At 38.0% G+C, this 21,437-nt stretch overlaps 1 protein-coding gene and 2 long non-coding RNA genes across 3 annotated transcripts in view; 2 read left to right on the top strand and 1 right to left on the bottom strand.

The window, feature by feature from the left end:
- LOC309349312 overlaps positions 1-13,091 on the top strand; it is a 152,261-nt gene extending 139,170 nt beyond the window's left edge. Inside the window, exons 8-9 of the long non-coding RNA XR_014159836.1 lie at positions 1,996-7,113; positions 7,235-13,091. This is a non-coding gene — a long non-coding RNA (uncharacterized lncRNA). The remainder of the gene's footprint in view (positions 1-1,995; positions 7,114-7,234) is intronic.
- Positions 1-21,437, bottom strand: part of ZNF407 (zinc finger protein 407) — a 334,428-nt gene that overhangs the window by 52,531 nt on the left and 260,460 nt on the right. The window lies entirely within an intron of this gene.
- Positions 13,436-21,437, top strand: part of LOC309349313 — a 36,062-nt gene continuing 28,060 nt past the window's right edge. The window contains exon 1 of the long non-coding RNA XR_014159837.1: positions 13,436-13,679. This is a non-coding gene — a long non-coding RNA (uncharacterized lncRNA). The remainder of the gene's footprint in view (positions 13,680-21,437) is intronic.

Here is a 21,437-nt window from a genome sequence, read left to right as displayed (position 1 = left end):
ATTTGTCAGGGGAAGATATCAAAACGTTCCTAGAAACAAGAGATTCTGCAGATGCTCTATGAATGTCCCGGACACTGTAGAGCATATTCTCTTTCATTGCCCATTGCACAGTACGCTCCGTCAACGCGTGCTGTCCCCTCTTTCGGGTGGTCTGGAACCCCAGCAAGGTAAATGTGTGGGACTTTACCTATCCGACGCTGACCAAAGGGTAACGGCGGGGGTAGCTGAGTTTTTGGCAGCAGTCCTCCAAGGAGCAGGTTAACAAGGAAAACCACTGATTTTATATGTATATATATATATATGTATGTAGCCATCTGCTGCCTTTTTTATATACATTTCAAGGCTTTTATATGTTATTTTCTCTTTTATGGTTTTATTTGCATAATGCCTAATAAAGGTTTGATAATAAATAAAAGATATGCTACATCATGTCAGAGCCCCATTGCTAGATAATGGAGTTTTGTTGTCTTGAGTCATGGAAGACAGGGACTATAAAGAAACTGGGGAGCAGTAAACAGAAAGTGGGCATCAGGTGGGAAAACATTTAAGACTGCAAGGCACCACGCCTGGCAGGATTCTCTTGGAGCTCAGTTGGGTACTAGAAGCTGAGTATGGGAGGAGAAGAAAAATCATGAGCAGTTGAACCCTCTTCTCTCTTTACCTGAGGCTGGTCCAAGAATCATGAACTCGGCACTCAGCTGTGTTGTAGATTGCCCCTCGTTTAATGGGTTCATATACTTGGAAGGAATGGGAGATTGGTGTTTTTTTAGTTTGTTTGAATCAGAAAATGCAATAAAAATACAATGAAGGCTATACAACAATTAATCACTTAATATGAAAATGTGAAGGGTTCTGCTCTGAAATATGACACATTGTCTAATGGGGGTGGGGAGAGAGAAAACATATTTCCTATAAGCTTTCCTTATCAGAATTGTCATGAAACCTACTTTTCTAAGATTGCTCACAAGTCACAGAACCTGCCTGTCTTTTTAAGTTATGCATTAAATATGCATCACCTCCCACACAGAAGCTCTACCTCACAGGTGAACTGTGTGTTCTCAAATAAATAAATATCCTGAACACAGAATACACACACACCCCCTTCAACTATTGTAATTTTATATGCTTATTCTTTTACTTCACTATTACACTTTATTGTTCTAATTAAATGTTAACATCCTTTTGAAAAGAAGAGAAAAAGTGTACATTGAAGATATTTCTTTTGCACTTGTAACATGACATGCAGCTGAAATTATGGCTATAAGCTTGTAGTCAGTTATGCATGCTTGACTATCACATGCAAGGAGATATTTATATGCATAGCTGATCAGAAGACTGCACTCTAAGGGTTCTCCAATCTTGCGAAAAGTGTTAGACATATATCAGCTGCTTTGACCAGTGCCACTATAAGTGACCCAACTAGTTCAAATGTATACCTAGTTTAAAGGTCTAATACTTCAATTTTAATAAGTGTATTACCCGACATTAGATACATTATTTTATAAGCAGTGTCATAGAAACAAATCTGCAATGTTTTATGATAATATTTTATTGCTCCAAAGATATGAAGAAATAGGCTATATGAATGGTAGTTTGGGGTAATAAAAATGAACAGCATTTGAATGTAAAAATATCCCCCCCCCAAAAAACCCTAATCTTTTTCCATTCATCAGCTTTAAGGATATTTACTCACACTTTCTTTTTAATGTTTACCTATTTGCCATTCTACGACAACATAAATGAAAAGAACCTTTAAGAATTTGACACAATGCTTGTAACAATGATTTGCATTACTGAGCATTATTCCAAGCTCAATGCTTCTGATGCACTACAACTGTACAGTATTAGATACAATCTGCAATGAGATAAATGAACACACTTCACTCTTTTCTTTTCCTTTTTGGTTAGTTTACTTTGCTGTCAGATCACAATTTTTTCTAATGAATTATATAATCTGTTCACCATATTCTTTAATATTATTCAAATATTTTGCAGATGACAAGAAAAGAATACTCATAAGACCATCTCATACTCCATGCAATGTGGAGCAGCTGTGATCAACTAGTTTGCTTCCAGGCCCCTAAATTTCAATACATGTTGTGCTTTGATGGTGCCTTGAGATGCACTGAAATATACCTTGACAGACCCTGGAAGCAAAAGGAAAATGAAATGAAGATGCCTGAAGATATTTGGAAAATAAAACCTGGAAATACTACATGTTGTTGAAATCAGTGTGAATATATCCTTTGCAAAACATCATGTCAAACTATTATATGTCAATAGAGATTGAAAGATTGTTAATGCAGATCACTTACATGAAATTTTACCAGTATGCCTGTGAATTGCCTCCTGGGATATGTATTTTAAATATTGCTTGAAAAATTCTGCATAGGAAGCAGTAAGCTTTATATAATAATGACGGGGGGGGGGAGTATGCTCCTTTTTAAGAGGTTTTCCATATATTTACAGATATACTTGGGAAGGAATCCAAAGAAAAACTAAAGTGCATGCTAATTTCTTTTTTAAAAGCTTTCCCCCAACACCAAATAAAGAGCAGGTCAAAAAGTTGGTGAAATTATGTGCTATTTTCCCTCATTCTGTACTAGAAATTCCAAATTAACGAGTCTTAATAGTCTAAACTTGCAATTTCTGCTTAGTGGTGTGTGTGTGGGGTGGTGGTGATGGTTTTAGAAACTATACTTCAAACCAAAAAAGTAAAATGAAGCAATTAATGGTAAGTGACAAATTTTGTTCTACATATGAAGCTTATAATGATGGTTTTTGTTTGTATTATTGTGCAGTTGTTATGGAAGTGTCTTGTGAGTGTGTTTATGTAGATCTCTCTCTCTCTCTCTCTCTCTCTCTCTCTGTGTGTGTGTGTGTGTGTGTGTGTGTGTGTGTGTGTGTTACTGTTACTGTGATTAACAAAATACTGTATTTTTCATTTAGATAGCAAAACATTTGTATCTCTTTCATCAGCTTCTGATAAAAATGAAAAATAGTATATACGTTAATGAATGGTTGGCATCTTGTATGCTTCTTAATGGTACAGTGTATGTTTATGTTTTAAAATGTGTTGTAAGTCTCTTGGAGACATTTAGGTAACAAGCAACTTACTACTACCACTACTATTAATAATATTAGACATAACAGTGTTGTATAAAAAAGGAATACCACTACTGAATGTTCTTAGCTAGTATGCTCAGACAACCTTTTTTGCAGTTAACAATATTAAACTCCCTTAAAAGGCACCTAATGGTGACATTTGCTGATTGCTATGTGCCACATCATGACTAATGGTTTAAAAATACACCTAAAGCATAGACTCCCCTCCTTTTTTCAGCAGGAAAAGGCAATTGCATTTTCTTCTGGAAATGACCATTCTAGGGGACCCCACTTTTGTGAATTTTTGATCATCCAAACATAGAACTGGTTTTGGATTCCTAAACTGAACAAGCCTTCACCAGAACATGATAGTGGCAGAGAATCTGCCTAAGTTGGAATGCACTGTTAAATGCTGGTTTTTATACCTCCAGGAGATTGCAGAAAAGGGTCTTGCTGTGATAAACGCAGCCTGGCTTTCTCTGGAATTATGGGCCTGGGTGCTTTCCCCCCTTTTTTCCTTCTTTCTTTTTGCTAAAGCCTTGCCATAGCTGAGAAAAGTCTATTCTTTTGACCTCCTCCCTGCTTTTCAGACAGTGGACAAGGAAAGAAGCTACAACCTTTTTTCTCTTCCTTTCTCTCTCTTGCCATCTTTCCAATTCATGGTAACTTCCTCCCCCCTTACTTCCTTACCACTTCTTCATATATTTTTTAAAGAGCTCTGATCTCATCTCCATTGCTTCTCTGAGTACCTTATCATACCCTCCAACATTTCTCCAATGAAAATAGGGACATCCCATTGCATAATGATAATTTTACTATTTATACTCTACACATCTTACTGGGTTGCCCCAGCCACTCTGGGCAGCTTCCAACATATATAAAAACATAAGAAAACAGTAAACATTAAACAAAAAAAACTTCCCTATACAGGATTGCCTTCAGATGGCTCGGGGGTCAATAACTCCATACCCTCTAACATTTCTCCAATGAAACTAGGGAGATTCTAAGGAAAAGTGGGACATCCCGGGATCAAATAAGAAACTGGGATGGCTTCTCTAAATCACGGACATCCCTGGAAAATAGGGACACCTAGAGGGTCTGCCTTATGAGTCCACTCCACAAGCCAAACTTCAGACCAAATTTACGCACTCTTACATATCTGTCTACAAACTCATGTGACCTAACTTCCACCCAGCCATTCATGTTCCGGAGGTGCTCATTCCCTGAACAAGGAGAAATAGTTTGTAAATGTCCCTAGAAACACATGCCCTAAGCAAGCGTGATAACACAGAGTGCGGCTAAAGAAATTGAAAATAAGTGCAAGAAATAAAAAGCTGAACATAAACAGACCAAAAGGGCAAAGTCAGAACAAAGAACAAGGAGCTAACCAAAGTTAAACAGCTAGCCAAACTTCCGCTAAAAGGGCTGACCCAGTTACGAAGGGAAGTAATACGTTTTGTGGCTTTATTTTGAAAGCAGATGGAATAACAAGACAAAAATGGAAGAATGGTACTTATTATGTGGTTAGTATTCAACAAATATTAAACACTAGTAGTAGAATAAACAAGTCACAGACATGGCTCATCTAATGCTAGACAGCTGCTAACAGCAAAGTAAACTATTCATGCGTACTCTTCAATGAAGCCTGGAATAAAATATATAAGGGGTTAATTTTAAACAACAAAATTTTATTTGCAAGCTTTAGGTTTTTGGGTGGATGGAGGATGCATATAAGCCCAAATCCAATTAGCAAAATACATATAAGCCAAGTTTCAAAACAGACCTGAACATGATCAAATCAGCTTGTTTGGAAACCAAACAAGGAACAATAATTCCAAGTAAAATGGCAGGGCCTTTTGTATTAAAGAGCAGAAACACAACAGAAACAAAATATAATAAAAAATGAAAATTCAGGTACAAGAATTATGTATTTCATACTGAATAATTATTTCCTTACTGCCCGTAAATCCTCTCTGGTAAGCTGTGCATCTAAAACTCATCGAACTGCCAAGGGGTAAACGCAGCTCCATCCATCACACAGCCACTTGACAAATACATTCCATAATAGAAGTTTATTTTTATGGGAGGCTGAATCAAGGACTTTCCCATGCATACAAAAACTTGTCAAAATTATTTATGAGTCTTGCTGAGACACACAATATGTCATATCAAACTCCTATTTTCCTTCCAAGCGCGGACTGTCAATATCTCTGCTACTATCAATAATGTGGAACACCGCAGCTATAGGCCCTCAGCATTTTGAGGTCATCTGCCCATCCTAGCCTGCTGCCAGGAGCTAGCGCTCTCTCTCTCTCTCTCTCTCTCTCTCTCTCACTGCAATGCAGCTGAGGAGAGATACATTTGCAATCACAGCGAGGTGGTGTTAAGGTAAGCACCAGGGATTGCATTCAAAGCCTTTGCCAACATAGAATAAAGAAAAGTGAAAATATATTTGACAAATTACAGTTCATTATAGCCAGAATTGTAGAAATAATAGGACGTCTTTGGCTTTTCCCTACATTAAACTACCTTCAAGCTCTATCACATTTTTTCTGGGATAATTAAACAAAAACTTCTGAGGATAATGTCTATGGCCCTTCTGGACCAAAAGATACAGCACAAGTTAAATAGACTGAATCTGTTCTACAATGTTTAGAAAAGTTTGAATTTTCTAAGAGTATGGCTATAATTTGGTTAAGTGGAGTATCCCATGGGATGTTCAATGGACTTCTCATATATCACCTCTGCATTCACTGTATATTTTAGAAGTGATGCTAAATACCAAGTCATGTTGCCTGCTCTGCCAAAAGGAGAGTCAGAGTTGGCCTTGTAGAACCATTGAAAACATTCTGAAATGGGCTATGAATACTTTGCCTGCACAGAAATGGCTAGAGAGGTGTTCCTTGAAAACATCTAATAAGAGTATGACACATTACCTCAAAGCAATGTAGTTACCCATGCAGTGCAAGTCACTTGGTAGACAATCCATTACTCAGACAAGTCCCATAAAACATGGTCCTGTTGACATTATGATTACATTAAGACCCAGCTTTACTGGGTCTATCAAAAATTCTGATCGCTCATAAATACTTTATCCTGGAACCCCATAATCTGGAAGGGTCTTTGAGTTGTTATAGTGTCATTATTGCAGAGTAAAAACATAATAACTGCAGCCTTAGTTGTTTTATTTCAAGTGTGTGACACCTCAGGCCTTCTGGCCAAATTAGACTGCTTCCTAGACCCATCTGGCCTCTTACTGTTCCCATATGCTATATATTAATTTGGCTCAACTCTGCATTTTGTCAGGAGCCAACCCTATCTCTATTGGCTGTGTCAAGCAAATGATGTGGTTCTAAGGCTACTGATATGACTTGGCTCAGTTGATTCTCCCAGCACAACAAGAAAGATGAAAGTACTTCAGTCAACAGGGACGAGCAAGGGTCCCCAAACGTGTGTGTGTGTGCATGTGTGCAAGAGGCATTATGGATTGTTATATGTGTGTACGTTTAAGAGCTGCCAGCATTTCCGCTGGGTTTTGTAGCTGAGCCTTTAACAGATATTAACAGGTCATCGTGTTTATCTCTATGCTTTGAAATACTGGTTTCTGCAGATTAAGAGCACAAGGGCAGGCTGGGCTGATGTTTTCTTTCCCTAGTTAGTGGAAATATACATATCCCATCCACAAAACAGCAAACATATATGTCCATGACTGCAGCCTAGTGGCCACTTTAAAATTGGCAATGTGGCTCTTAGGTTAAAAGGGTTCCCCTTCTATTATCATCTATCAAGTTCTCATAATCTTTCATAGTTTGAAGTGTCAGGGCAAGTCCAGTCATGAGACAGAAGGAGATTGCCACCTAGAGTGGCAGATTTAAGAGAAACACATGGTCAACTATTTAATTTATTATATGTTGTTACCACAGGAGAAACCATTTGGATTTTCTGACTTGGGCAGCAAATTCTGATCCTGCAAAATGATCCACAGTTTTGGCACTGCAGCCCCATTACGTAGACTGAATGGAAAGCCAGTTCAGTCTTCTTTTTGAAAAAGCACGTACTACAGCAACTAGTTCAGGGACAAGGATCCTTGGCAAGACTTTTTGTGACCTGCTAACTTTCCATATTGCAGGGAGCTTTCTGTGAATGATAGCATTTAAACTCTGCCCAACCTGTACTGTGAAGTAGTCCAGTTCTGGGAGAGTTGAGCCACATGGTATCTTCATAATGTTTGAGTGTCTCAGACAAGAGTAATTTTAAAGCCACGCTTCATAGCTCAATGACTGGGGGTTATTTGAATCTCAGTTTTACATATCTAACATTGTATTCATCATAACATTCTATGCATGGAGCTTAAGTACAAGATTTACCTCTTGATGCTCTTGCTCATTTTCAGGTGTTATATTTCACATATTCAAATCCTTAGACAAACATTCCAACTTGCCCCCTGTCACACTAACTCTAACACTAAAGGACAGAAGGTAATTGGGAGATTTCTCTAATTGTTAAGCTCTTGCAAGGGCTGAGCCTGATCATTCACTGAATTGTTGAGTTGATGGGATTCATGTAGCTGGTTATAAATTGATAATCTAAATTAATTCATTCAAGCAGAAATCGATTTTGTAACTCCTTGAGAGCTTGTAATAATGCTTACCTCCCACTGCTAGCTGCATTCTCTGTTTCATAAAGCTGGTTGGAAACAGCTGGATTCAGGTGACCTGCTAGCTCATTAAATCTGCTACATGTTCCTTTTGGTAAATGATATTAAGCTGAAATGTCCTTGCGCTGATTTTTTTCTCTTAATTTTATGACAGAAATAACCTAATTTGTAACACAAAATAACAATCTCCTTGGATTACTTTTGCCTTGTTAAAATATTTTATGCATTTTTCATTTACACGAAGGTAATGGAAAAACACTTAAAACTATCTGTTATTTAAACCACAAGAGATATATTACTGGAAGTCTGAGAGCTGCAAAAATGATTGCATCTTCATAGTCTTTGCTTTATATCTGTAATAAAAGGTGAACAATTCAATTCAGTGGTTAGTAAATAAAGTAAGATAGGGTTTTTTTTAATGTTCTCCATTGGAAAAACTAAAATCAAATTGCTTTTCAAATTCATTTAGAAAGAGGACTCATTACTTACTCCCCCCTCTCTAATATAAAATGCATAGTTTTCATTTTGAACCTTAAAAAATCTTAATCTAAGACTAGATGTAACCTAATTCTGAAACTCAAATGAGATAGAATCAGTTCTCTTCACTGTCCTTACCATAATTATTAAAAGAATGTGGATGAAGGTGGAGATTGGAACCTAAAGAACGCAGAGTATCTGACTTTAGGATACATATTTCTTTATCTAAACTATTTGAATACCCCCCCTCCTTTTGATTAACCAAACAATATGATAAAATAATTAGGGCACTCTAACATGTAGCAATGAAAACATCTTTCCAACAAAACCATCAACCCGGCAGAGATTCAATTCTTTATCAAATCTAGCACAGCTGATTAATTAACAAGCTAATCAGTATCTTTTATCAAAATTCCACAACACTGGAGAAGGAGAAGGGTGGGGAGTGGGAAAGCAGCATGAGAACTTCTAATGAAAATCACACAGTGTATCCTTAACATTGGCAAACAGCACCAATCCAAAACATCTGCAATGCCCTTGACACGTTAGCCTATTTTTCCCGGTAGAGTTCACCATGCAGCAACATTCACTCAGGTTGATAAGATGGCTAAAGCTATCCAAAGAAATTAGCAGAAGAAATGTTTGAGACTGCTTAGCTATTAAGATAATAGTAGCTAAAATCAGAATTATTAGCTTATTAAAATTAAAGATTCATATAAAGATAAACCATTCTTTTAATGATCAGAAAGGGGGAGGGAGGGAAATCTGCATTGATTTCTAGCTTCTGGTAATGAAAGCACAATTTTTAAAAAAGAAGAGTAAAGTATACAAAATGTGCTTATTGTTCATATATGTGGTAGACTTATTATAATAACTTCTACCCAAAGGGAAGATCTCCTTTTCATCACCTTAAGTGGCCATGTTAACCAATGTCACCTATCCTGTTCTGGGATGACCAGAAAAAGACAGAGGTAAACATTATGTGGCATACCAGATCTCCATAATGAGAATCCAGCATGCAAAACCTCTACCCAGGTGGGTGCTGGTTGGAAACACCCTCCCCACAGCATGGTGTCAGGAGGCACTGGGTCATATGCTATATCCGAGGGTCATCCAAGCATAATGGGCACAAATTAGGAACTCTTAAGGTTTGCAGAAATACAAATACCTACAAGGGAGGGAAACCTTCAAAACAGTCCAACAAGAACTAAGCATGTTCTGAGGCCACAGAATGCTGACTGACCCTTGGGAGAGGACAGAAAATTGGGAAAAAATGGAATGGGGTATCCTAGAAAAGGACATGGCTCACTGGAACCCTGAAAAAGAGCCCTCAACATGCCGAATTTCATTGTAGGTCCAGTTGTTCTCTTACATGCCTTGTCAAAGAAAGCAATATAAGTGACTGGACAGCAGTTGTCATATACTTTAAAGACTAAGGGGGTCTTCTTCAGGAGAATCGACACAACTATCTCTTTCAAAGCAGCTACTATAACCCCCTGAAACAGAAGGGCATTCACCACCCCCTGGACACACCTCTTGGTGCAAGTATAGACAGTTCCAAGAATATACCAACAGCTGACTTCCAGTAAAAGAATAACATTGGAATCAATATCTTAAATGTACAGCATTGTTTATTTTATTATGCTTACATTCTGATCCTAGGTATGTTTTCTTGCAGAAACTAGATACAATATTTGATTAGAAGAGGAACATTCCATTCATTTTATAATGAAATTTATGGTACATGCCTCATTGGACTTGACTATGCATTTGTCATAGTGACCTGGAAGCTGTCTGCGGACAAACACCGGCTCCCTTGGCCTATAGAGCAAGATGAGCACCGCAACCTCAGAGTCATCCGTGACTGGACCTAACGGTCAGGGGTACTTTTACCTTTACCTACCTAAACAGTAGATCTACTAGAGATATATAAGACATATATTTAATACATGACACTATTACTCCGGAGTCTATCAGTATTAATAGTTAGAACACATAGATCTGAAGAAAAATATTTTAAAAAACATGGTTATAGTACGTAATTTGGGTATAATATAGAGGTTGTTGCTTTTTTACGATTCATTGATTGCTGAGTGAATCTATGGTAATGAAAAGAGGTGCTTGTGGAGCTGGGATTTTGGAGAGGATGCTTGTGTTTGTAATGATTTCTTAACAAAGTTTCAGCTTAGTTTAAAAGTCCTCTGCCATCAAATAACAACAAAATAAGAAAATCTAAAAGCATTCTAATTCATTTTTTCTAGAAAACTATTTGACTTATAAAACTTGGTCAATTTTTTTAAAAATCAAAGAACAAAATTTAATAATTATTGTAAACGATCATATGGTAATAATTAAGCTAATACGTAATTAGCATGTTCTAACAACCATTGTAATAGTGACAAATGCTTTCATTCATTTTGCCCTGATCATTAAAGACTTTAAAGGCACTGATTTTGTTAACTGAGTCCCTTGACTATTCATCAGTGATGCAATTCAACCTAGACTCTAGTGGCCTGTAATCAGCACATTGCATATTATATGAAGGGGATTTTTATCATTGTCCTTAGCTATGCCACCTTTATGTCCTCTCTCCATCACACAGCAGGTAGAAGGATATAAATAGCATGGTACCTCACAAATATGGATTGCACCAATCTTCACTTCCAAACAGCATGAAATAAAATAATATTTTTGCCCTGATGTGTTTATCATAATGATTGCTCAGATGTCTTCTTTTCTCATGGATGCTCTTAAACTGGTTTTTAAAGAATATTGGCAGCAGTATTCACTATTTTATTTTATCTCATTTTATTCAACTGTAAAGGCTTTTCACTTCTAAATCTAGTATAAGCCTCTATAACTCTGGCAGTTGGTAATAATAATAATATGGGGGTGGGGTGGATTTTATGCCTGACATTAGAGGTGCCATACCACCTTTTAAAAATCATTCTAAAAGGAACTAGGTAAGAACAGATCTTTTATGTAGATGATGTGGCCAACAGCCATCAACAGCCATAGCTCTTAATGAAGTCACTTTGTCATTTCTTCTTTAGTTGTTCCTGCTATTATAACACCCAAATTCCTACTGCTATCTTCAAGATCCATGCAACAATAAACCATAGGGTTGTAATCACTAGACTTTACCCAAAAGAAGACCCACTGAAATTTGTTTTCAGAACTAACTTAGGTCCATTAATTTTAATGGAACTGGTCTGAGTAAAATGAATACAACCCATAGAGCCAGCCCAAGATGTTTGCTGCTTAAGATGAAGCAGAATATGCTCATCATCTCCCTACCTCCGCTCAGGCAAGGTGCACAGCGCCCAAGGCCAGCCAAGTTATTTTGGTGCCTGAGGCAAAAAATCCCACATGCCTTTCCCCCTTTGCAACAGTGAAATGCAACAGTAAATTAAATTACTAAAAAAATTCTCCTTTCTCATGACATCCCAGAATCTCTACCTATAGTGACTTCTTCTATCTGCTGGTAGGCCTGGTTCTGACAAAATACAGAGTGCAGTGAAAACAATAAGTGCCCCCAAATTAAACAAAATCTCATCAGTTTACAAGGATATAAATTAATATTTTTAAATGATTACATTTATATCCTTTTCCGCCAAGGAGCTCAAGGTGACATGCAAAGCTCTTCCCTTCCCCATTTTATCCTCAGAATAACCCTGTGAAGTACATTGGGCTGCGACTGGTTCAGTTCACCCAATGAAGATGACTAAGAGGAGATTTGAAACCTGGTCTCCCTGCTCCAATACTATACCCACTCTGGCTCATGTGGATTGATAAGCCATGGCTCCATGACACAGTACAGTATTAAGGACAGTCTTGCAGCATGATCTCATATCAGCTGATGTGCAGGGATTGCTATTCTAGGAGTGAGTACCATGGCCCTATCACTGGCAAAATGGATAGCTTATCCATTTTCAAGATGTTGGGACATAAGCAGTAATAATCAGAGATATTCAGCATTGAGCACTTCCCCCAACGCCCTACATAGTGAAACTGTATTGTAGAAGAGAATTTATTTTTATTTTGGGACAGAGGACTGTATATGTTACTGTCTAACTTTTGTCTATTATATTTGCCCTAGAGCTTTGGGGAATAACAACAATTGAGTATTGAGGCAGCTTTAGGAATTGTCCTTGAGCTGCCAAGGGATGCAGGACATTTTCATGGGAATTCAGGGTATTTTTGTGGCAAGTAGCTATTAGGGAGTTCAAATGACTGTCCCATTTGCTACATGTCCTTTGTTTGAACAGGTGTCTGAGGCAAGTCTGGGTTAAAGATGTCAGGTTACCTCTCTTCACACTGCAGCATCTGAAGTAGCCTCTATGAATTGGGCTTTCCATCACTACCATAAAAGGCAAGTGGACACCAGTATTTTATTGGTGCAAACTGCTGTACTAGGTTAAGCACATGCAATATGCTGAATTGAAAGATCCTTAGAATATAATCCTGGGATGTAGTAGCCATAATGCACCAATAGTAATATATATTCTATCGTGAACACTTTCCCCCAAACCCTAAGCTCTAACTGAGAGCCCAAACCAGCCGTGGATGGATTCACAACCCCACTCCTTTGATGTATTGTCCATTCAGAGGACACTCCCATGAAACAAAGACCAGGTCAAACATTTTTTTGAACTCACACTCTAAAAATAGCTATGGGGGGCATAAAGTATTCCAATGAATATTGAAGAGATGACTCAGTATGGGGGCAAGATTTTTAATGCTATTGATCAGAGAGGTTTTGAGCAATCTTCGTGACTGGTATCTTGAATGTTTATCTTTACCCGCCTCTCTCCCAATATCCTCTGAGAGCAACTTGCGATCCAGTCACTCCATGTCAATCCTCATTCAGAACCTCTGGCTGTTTTTTTTTTAAAATAATGATCATAGTAGAAGTAATCAAAATATGTAAGAACCATATCCTTAAAATACAGCAAGTGTTATTTTTCAGTAGACTGCTTAATCTCTTCTAAATGATTAAATAAATAAAAAATCATCTGCTTTCTTTGATTACATATCCCTCCCGTCACATCATATTCATTTCAAAGATTTAATATTCTGCCTTGTCTCTGTTTGCTCGGTTTTGTTCCCTAGGTCATAAATATACTTCTCTCTACTTTCCCGACCCAAATAAGAGGCCATGATGTATTTTGAATTGGAAAATGATTTAAATATTAAGCAAAATGAACGAAATCTCCTAATGATACAAAAATTATTGATGCTAAAGAGCTGACAAGTTTCTAAAGAACCTTGTTGAAAAATATGGTTTCTTTTAACTAGTCAATTTTGTTCTACACATTAACTTCCTCCATTTTTCCCAACTCTCTTCCTCATGGTCAGAAGATCATGGTCAAAGATAGTCCCATTCTCCGCCCTATGCTGAAAATAAAGTCAACGGCTTGGACCCAGAGATCAACTCATGGTAAGTATGGGTGAAAAATAGCTTTTCTATCCCTCCCTCTCCCAGCAGCCTCCCAAAAAAGGTTCTGCATGGGTTAAAGGACCCTGCTTATTGGGGTGAACTACAAAGATCACAGACTCACCTCATTCAGCATGATCCCCTAATTCTGAGGGCACCCTTTATGGGTCTTGGGCAGCTGAAAGGGGAGTGAAGCAGGAAAGTCACCTTTTGCCCAATGCTTCTATGAGAGGATCTCAAGAGACAGTTAGTTAAAACCAGGTGAAACATGCCAGCATTTGCATTCATTCAAATTACATGTCTTAATGTATTCTGAAAACCAGAACCATTCATAAAGATGGCTGCTCAAATTTAAGATGAACTGTAGCAGAGTTATGAAATGTTCCTTTTTATTATTATTCACTGAAAGAGATGCTAAGGATGTGGAGGGAGGTCTGGTTTGGCATGGCAGCTAAGCCCATTCAGAGGATGGATTTCCCAAAAACTAAACTGAACCCAATAAAAACCAACCATCAAGGTACAAGCTAATACAGCAACAACTTTTATTATACGGCCACAGAACTGGGAAGCAGATGATAGTAATTCCTGGGAGCTAGAGAAGCCCACAAAACACTTTGATGTTTACACTTCTAGCAGCAGCCCTTTGTGTCTCATAGGAAGCTGCACCCGGGATGTCTACCTTACAGAATAAACTCCTCTGTTTGACAATCCTCAGTTTGAACAACTGTGTGGTCCAAGTCTGAGTTAAAGATAAAGAACCATGTGGACTCTCCCTCGTTGGAGGTTTTTAAAACAGAGGCTGGATGGCCATCTGTCAAAGATTCTTTAGCTGTGATTCCTGCATTGCAGGGGGTTGGACTAGATGACCCTTGGAGTCCCTTCTAACTCTACAATTATATGATTCCAAATTAGTGCAAACAAATTTTATGTAAATAGGTGTTCTATTTTGCCCTCTTTTTCGGTGATACATTTTTCTTTTTCCAATAGATTTTATTAAAGTTTGAAAAAAGATATACAAAGATCAATATCCAATATCCGTTTAGAATATCAAAGATAAAGAAACTAATCTAAATAAAAGCACAAACAAAAAGAAAAAGAAAAAAGAGGGTGGAAGAAAAGAACTTCCGATTCTTCATCAGTCAGCTATATATAGAAAATAATTCAAAACTTCCACTCCAAGGTAACACTCAAATATTCCACTTTCTATAAATTACTATTTTCTTCAATCCTCAAACCCAGAGATAACAGGTTCATTTTCATTTTCACACAAAAAGTCCACAAAGTGTTTCCAATCCTTAGAAAATATCAACAATGATTTTTCTCCACTTAAACACGTTAACTTCACCATCTCAGCTAAGTCCAATAATTTTAACGACCATTTTCTCTTTTTGGGTAAAGCATTAAGTGGCCACCTAGTTGCACTAGAGCAGTGTTTCCCAACCTTGTGCCTCCAGCTGTTTTTGAACTACAACTCCCATCATCCATGACTAGCAAGACCAGTGGCAAGGGATGATGGGAATTGTAGTCCAAAAACAGCTGGAGACACAAGGTTGGGAAACACTGCACTAGAGGACCATCACCTTTGAATTGTCTTTTGAAGGGTCACAGGAGGCTACCACCAGGAGGAAGCTGACATACCCCCATGTGCATTTGGCATCTTGGAGCATGGCTAATATGGATGCAGCAGCATTACACAGAGTGGCTTTCATCCAAAGAGTCTGATTTGTCAGGCAGCTATTGCGTACAAATAGTATGAAGTCACATTACGAATGAATTTATGTGTATTTGATTGAATGAGGCATATAATCTGAAACATCCATAATGGCAATCAGTACAAAGACACAGGCAGCAAACTAAATTTCCTGACCTTTCACTTGTGCATTTGTGCATGCTGAAATCAGATCTCACACATTCACACTTCAAAAACTGCTACTAGCTATTTTACCAATTGGCAGGCCAAACTTGTTGGCCTTTCTGACTATTTCTCCAATAGTTTGCTGTCAATATCAACTATATCTGCAGTCCAAAGCGCAGTACTTGGGAAATTTTATATTTTGATTGCAATAAATGTTTTTGTGTGTGTGATTATATTGTTTTTGCAACAGTTATGGTACAGAAAGCAGATGTGTCATTGCCAAAAAGAATGTTGTGACTCAGAATCAAGCTTGTAGGCTTATAATCATTTGTCTAATTCTAGAATCTATCATCAAAACCAGGTATCTCCTGCTCTTTAAACCACAAAATACGTGTATTTTTAAAGCGTTAGCATGAACTTCACATCTTTAGTTAAAAGTAGTTAAACAATGCTGGTATCTTGATAGACTCATGTTTTGTCAATAACCCTGCATTGTTAGCTGTCATTAGTTTCATGTGGCATCTGTCTGTCTTTTAAGTAACTCTCTAATGAAAAATTAGCACTTCATAACACACACACAAAATCCTTGGGAAGATTCCACATGGCCCAGAAGATATGACAGAACTCTATTCTGTTGAATAGAGTGATGTTTGTATATTTATTAACTTCTTCATTTTACAGCTGTGCCTGTAGCTGACTATTGACACACTTGGTTTAGGGTTTCCAGGATACTTCATATATCGTGAAAATTGTATGGAAGATGCCCATATAATGTGTAAGAAGGTGAGATGGGATTATATTATACCATTCTAGAAAGCAGTTCACTAGCTGCTGGTGAGCACCTGGACTGGGCCCAATTAACATTTAAAACCCTAGTAAGCTTTGGACCCAAGTATGCGAAGCAGTACTTTGCCCAGCAGCCCAATTAAAGTTTTGTGATCTTCAGGGTAGACCCTGCTTGTGGTACCCTTGGGTAATATGGTCTGGGTGTCACAACAAGAAACAGGATCTTCTCACCAGTGACACCACCAGGTGCTAATGAACTCCATTCATGCAGAGATCAGATTGTGCCCCACACTATATGTTCATTCAGAACACAATTTAAAACCAGTTTTTCTTGTTCCAGGAAGGCTTTGGAGTAAAACAGAAGAGGCACTATTTTTATAACGTAGTTTTGATTATTATTATTGTTTTTGTTTTTCATTGTGGTTCTGCTTTTGTTTTTAATGTTGTATTTTTCTATTATTATCAGCTACCCTGGGCTCTCATAAGGTAAAGGGTGGGGCATCAGAAAATAACAAAAACAAATTCAAGTTATAACTGAACTGGGTGATGACAAATGGCAGCTTCTGCCAGATTGCTGTGTTGCACATCTATAGCCTAGCATGCTACCACAGGAGTAACAAAATGAGAGGGACAAGAAAACAAGACACAAACACAAAGTTTGTTTTGTCTTCTGATTCAGCAATGGATTTAAAAGGTAGAAGGAAAATCTCTAAGTTGCTTCTTGGTCATCCTATTATGGTTTAAAGGAAGGGAAAGCAGTTGGGTTTTTTTACACGCTTCCTTTGTATTTCATGAAGACTTTAAAAATAGGGAAACGTTTTCCAAAGACTTTTTACAATTCCCGCTCACCCCCTCCTAACAGGTAGGTGGAGTTTGCAACCCCGTGAGGGGCTTACCTGGCCAGGTGCCACCCACCTGGTAAGCGGGTGTCTTTGGCTCGCCCCTGCCTGGCAGGCCAATGGGCTGCCAGCAGGGGTGTGACCTGGGACAGGTACAGGGGCCGATCCTTCGGCCAATGCTCATTCTTCTTCCTTCTTTTCTTTACTTCAACTTCCATACAGAGGTAAACACCCAAAGACCAAAGTGAGTACTTATCAATCCAGCCATCAAACATTCAATATTAGTCGAAACAAAATAAAAAAATTCCTTCCAGTAGCATCTTAGGGACCAACTAAGTTTGTTATTGGTATGAGCTTTCGTGTGCATGCACACTTATTCAGATAAACTGAAACAGAAGTCACCAGACTCTCATATATAGTGAGAGGGTGGGGAGGGGTATTACTCAGAAGGGTGGTGGGCATGGGTGATTGGCTGATAGGTGTGGTAAACCTGTTGACGGCTGTTAATGACTGAAATTGGTCTTACAGGAAAAAGCAAGGGGTGAGATGGCTAAAAATAGCTTTATCATGTATAATGAGATAAGAATCCATTGTCTCTATTCAGACAAGGTTTCTCCATAGTTTTAAGTTACAGATAGGTAGCCGTGTTGGTCTGCCATAGTCAAAACAAAACAAATTCCTTCCAGTAGCACCTTAAAGACCAACTAAGTCAGTTCTTGGTATGAGCTTTCGTGTGCATGCACACTTCTTCAGATACACTGAAACAGAAGTTTCCAGACCCTTCTATATAGTGAGAAGGTGGGGAGGAGTATTACTCAGAAGGGTGGTGGGAATGGGTGATTGGCAGATAGCTGTGATGAGCCTGTTTTAAGCTTGGTGATAAGTTGCAATTCAGCAACTTCTCTTTCCAGTCTATTTCTGAAATTCTTTTGTAATATGACAGCTATTTTGAGATCTTATATAGAATGTCCTGGGAGACTGAAGTGTTCTCCTACTGGTTTCTCTGTCTTGTGATTCCTGATGTCAGAAATCACAAGACAGATTTCTGACATCAGTTACTACCTGTAACTATTCAATATTAGGGCAGCCATGACAGTAGCACATGCACATGGCTGTCCTCTTCAGCCACAGAAGATCCCACTGAAAAAGGTCAGGAGTCCTACAGATGCATTCAAAACTTGCACAGTTAGAATCATTTGAGTGGAAAAAAGGGCCATCATAACCACCATCTGCAGACCATTCTGCACTATCCAGGTTCTAAACTGCATAAGAAGCCTGCCAGTGTAGAGCAGTTGTCTGCTCAAGACCTTTCCTCAACATGTATGTGGAAGGTGTCAGAGGTGGTGACTAAATGGAGTGAGTACGGGGAACAGCACAGCCCTACTTTCCCCCTAATGTGATATGAATTGTGTGAGGTATGAATGTCTGTATAGGGCCTATTGTGAGAGAGGAATGAGGGGATTAAATAAAACAAGCACAACTATGTCTTACTCTGTATTATCCAAGCTGAGACCTATGGGACTCTGGATGTAAAGGAATATCTTACCACCATTTTGTAGAATTCCAGCTACAGTTACAAATATGAGGGTATCTGGCAAATGCCAGTATTTGGTAACCACAATGGCTTCAGTAAAACTAACCACACATTTAAAAGTAGGAATTCAAGAACACTGGAATCCAGAAAAAGGGGGAAACAACTCACATAGTAACAGCTATAATATTTCTGGCTCCTATATAAATACATCATGAACAGTACTTTGAGGCAAACTGTTAACTGCTAACTCTGAAACTTCTCTAAGAGGTCTTAGAAATCTCCACAGTGATACTAAACTTACATTAAAATGATCTAGAAAAATATAGCCTCAATGTTTTGTTTCCAAAGAATTTTTATAAAGCTCACATTTCAGAAGGAGGCAAAGGGACAGAACATCTAACACAGTTCTATGTGAAAATAAATTTCTGACATATAATGTTAGTGCTAAAAGACATTTAACTCTTGAAACCCAACATCAACCATATTTTCTTTTTCTTTAAAACTTAGGAAAGCAAGCTCAGTTTGATTGGGGTAATTTTTCCTCAGATAAGATCAGCTGACAGAACCACAGGGATAAAAGCATTTTCCCAACTCATTTTATTTGTGTATTTATTTTTAAAGACATTTTTATCTGTATAGAAGTAGTCATGGGGGTCACTGTATAGAACAGATACTTGAACCTCTCTCTTCAATGGACCTGTAAGAATCACACAAAACATTTCCTGCAATATCCTTTTTAAAAGAATACCTGAACTCAACTTTCATGTCCAGAACTGCACCAAGACATCAGTAACATCCCTCAGCAGAAAGCAAACTTAGGCTGCAATCCTATGTCTACTCAAAAGTATTTCCTATTGGGGCTTCCTTTCAGTTAAGTGGGATAAGGGCTGCAGTCTTAGATAACTTTTTAAACTGTTCCACTACCACACACACAAATGTGTCCTTGTGTGCCATCCAGAATGTGCAAAACACCTTTCCAATGCTCAGTTGGGCCCCCCTACCATCAGTATCTTCATCTTTTCTGAGCTTCAGTTTATATACTCCCATCCTAAACATCACTGCATCCAAACATTAATAAGTCTTGTATTAAGGATCTGACCCACACTTGTTATTTCTTAGAACATGCTACATCTGAGTTTACAAGTACTGGCTACTTGTCTTTCTCCTCTCCTTCACATGGTTCAACATAGCACGACTGGCTTAAATTCTAGATTGAAAATTAAATTTAGTATGTTCTAATTTAACTGTATACTTTCTATTCAGTGCTTATGGTTTCCAAACTGTGACAATGACAATGTGCATCAATGGTTCGTTTTGCAAACCAGATTGTCCTCCTTCAAATTGCTCCTTGAAAGTTTATTGTGATGCCTATAAAAAAATCCTAATGATAGCCAGGCAGCTGGCATGTCAAATCCACAGCCTATTATGTTAAACAGTATTGTCTCATTGTTTTCTTCTCTCCATTTTTCGTTTTATCCACCTGCTGTCTCCTAACTTGGATTTAGATTGGAGCCTTTTTGGGGTATGGCCAAATTGTATTTGGAAATTTATATGATTTCTTTTAAAAAACAGAAGTTAATGTAAGATGATTGTGGTCTTTGAAATGGGCATATAATGTAGTACTATGCAAATCAGTACTAACAGTTTTTATCTATCACAACTGCCCACTTTGGATGCTCAATTCCCAGCCTGCCATACCATAGTTTAGCCGCTGGGAAGAATGAGTGTACTCCCTATTTGCCCTTCCCCAAGCCTCATTCCTTCCTTGAAGTTTGTATCATTGTTTGATTAAAACACAATTAAACAATGTTGTGGACAGAATGGTGAAGAGTAGCTTAACATCAGTTTGCTAACTGGCTGTTAAACTATGGTTTAATAAATTAGGAACTGATGTTAGACCCATGAAAATTCTAGGCACCAAAATACATGCACACATAAGTACAAAGATAGTCTGATTTTTCAGGCCGCTTTTAGGATGCTATTTTGGAACAAAATAAGCAACTAAACTTTACATAAAATCTGCTAGTATCTTAAGAACAGTTGCTGTGACTTTGATGGTGGTGCTTCCCCAACTTCATTGTGGCATCCAGTCTTATAAATACTTCTAACCAAGAAAGGGAGGGAGGGAGGGAAGGGGAGGGGAGGGGAGGGGAGGGGAGGGGAGGGAAGGGAAGGGAAGGGAAGGGAAGGGAAGGGAAGGGAAGGGAAGGGAAGGGAAGGAAAGGAAAGGAAAGGAAAGGAAAGGAAAGGAAAGGAAAGGAAAGGAAAGGAAAGGAAAGGAAAGGAAAGGAAAGGAAAGGAAGGCTCACTTTTACTATATTTGTCATGTTTACATTGTTAATTTTTAGCAGCCAACGAAAACATTTGTTTGTCCAAGCTTTGGTAACACTGGACTGGTACTTAGTTTGTGGTTTGTTTGTTTATTTGTTGATTATCCTTGGCTACTGGATTGGTTTCTTGTTTTATTGCAATAGATACTTTTTTATTGGTGTTTGGTTTGGAAAGCAATATTTGGTACAACGGAACAATATAAATACTTTATATAAATAAACATCTAGATCTTTTATAAACTGACTGAAGTAGTAAATCATAAATGTACACTATCCAAAAAGAAACCACAAACAGTTCTTGGTTTCTTCTTAACAAGTACTTGCAGTTTTGTAGGAGAAAGCATTGCAAGCAAATAGTGAACAGAAGTAGTTTTATCCAAATAACACTATGTTCTGGTTCAGATGTCACAATAAACC

Source organism: Podarcis erhardii (assembly GCF_964252035.2).
Source record: "Podarcis erhardii genome assembly, chromosome: 8".
Taxonomy (NCBI): domain Eukaryota; kingdom Metazoa; phylum Chordata; class Lepidosauria; order Squamata; family Lacertidae; genus Podarcis; species Podarcis erhardii.
This window is presented reverse-complemented; position numbering and strand designations above follow the sequence as displayed.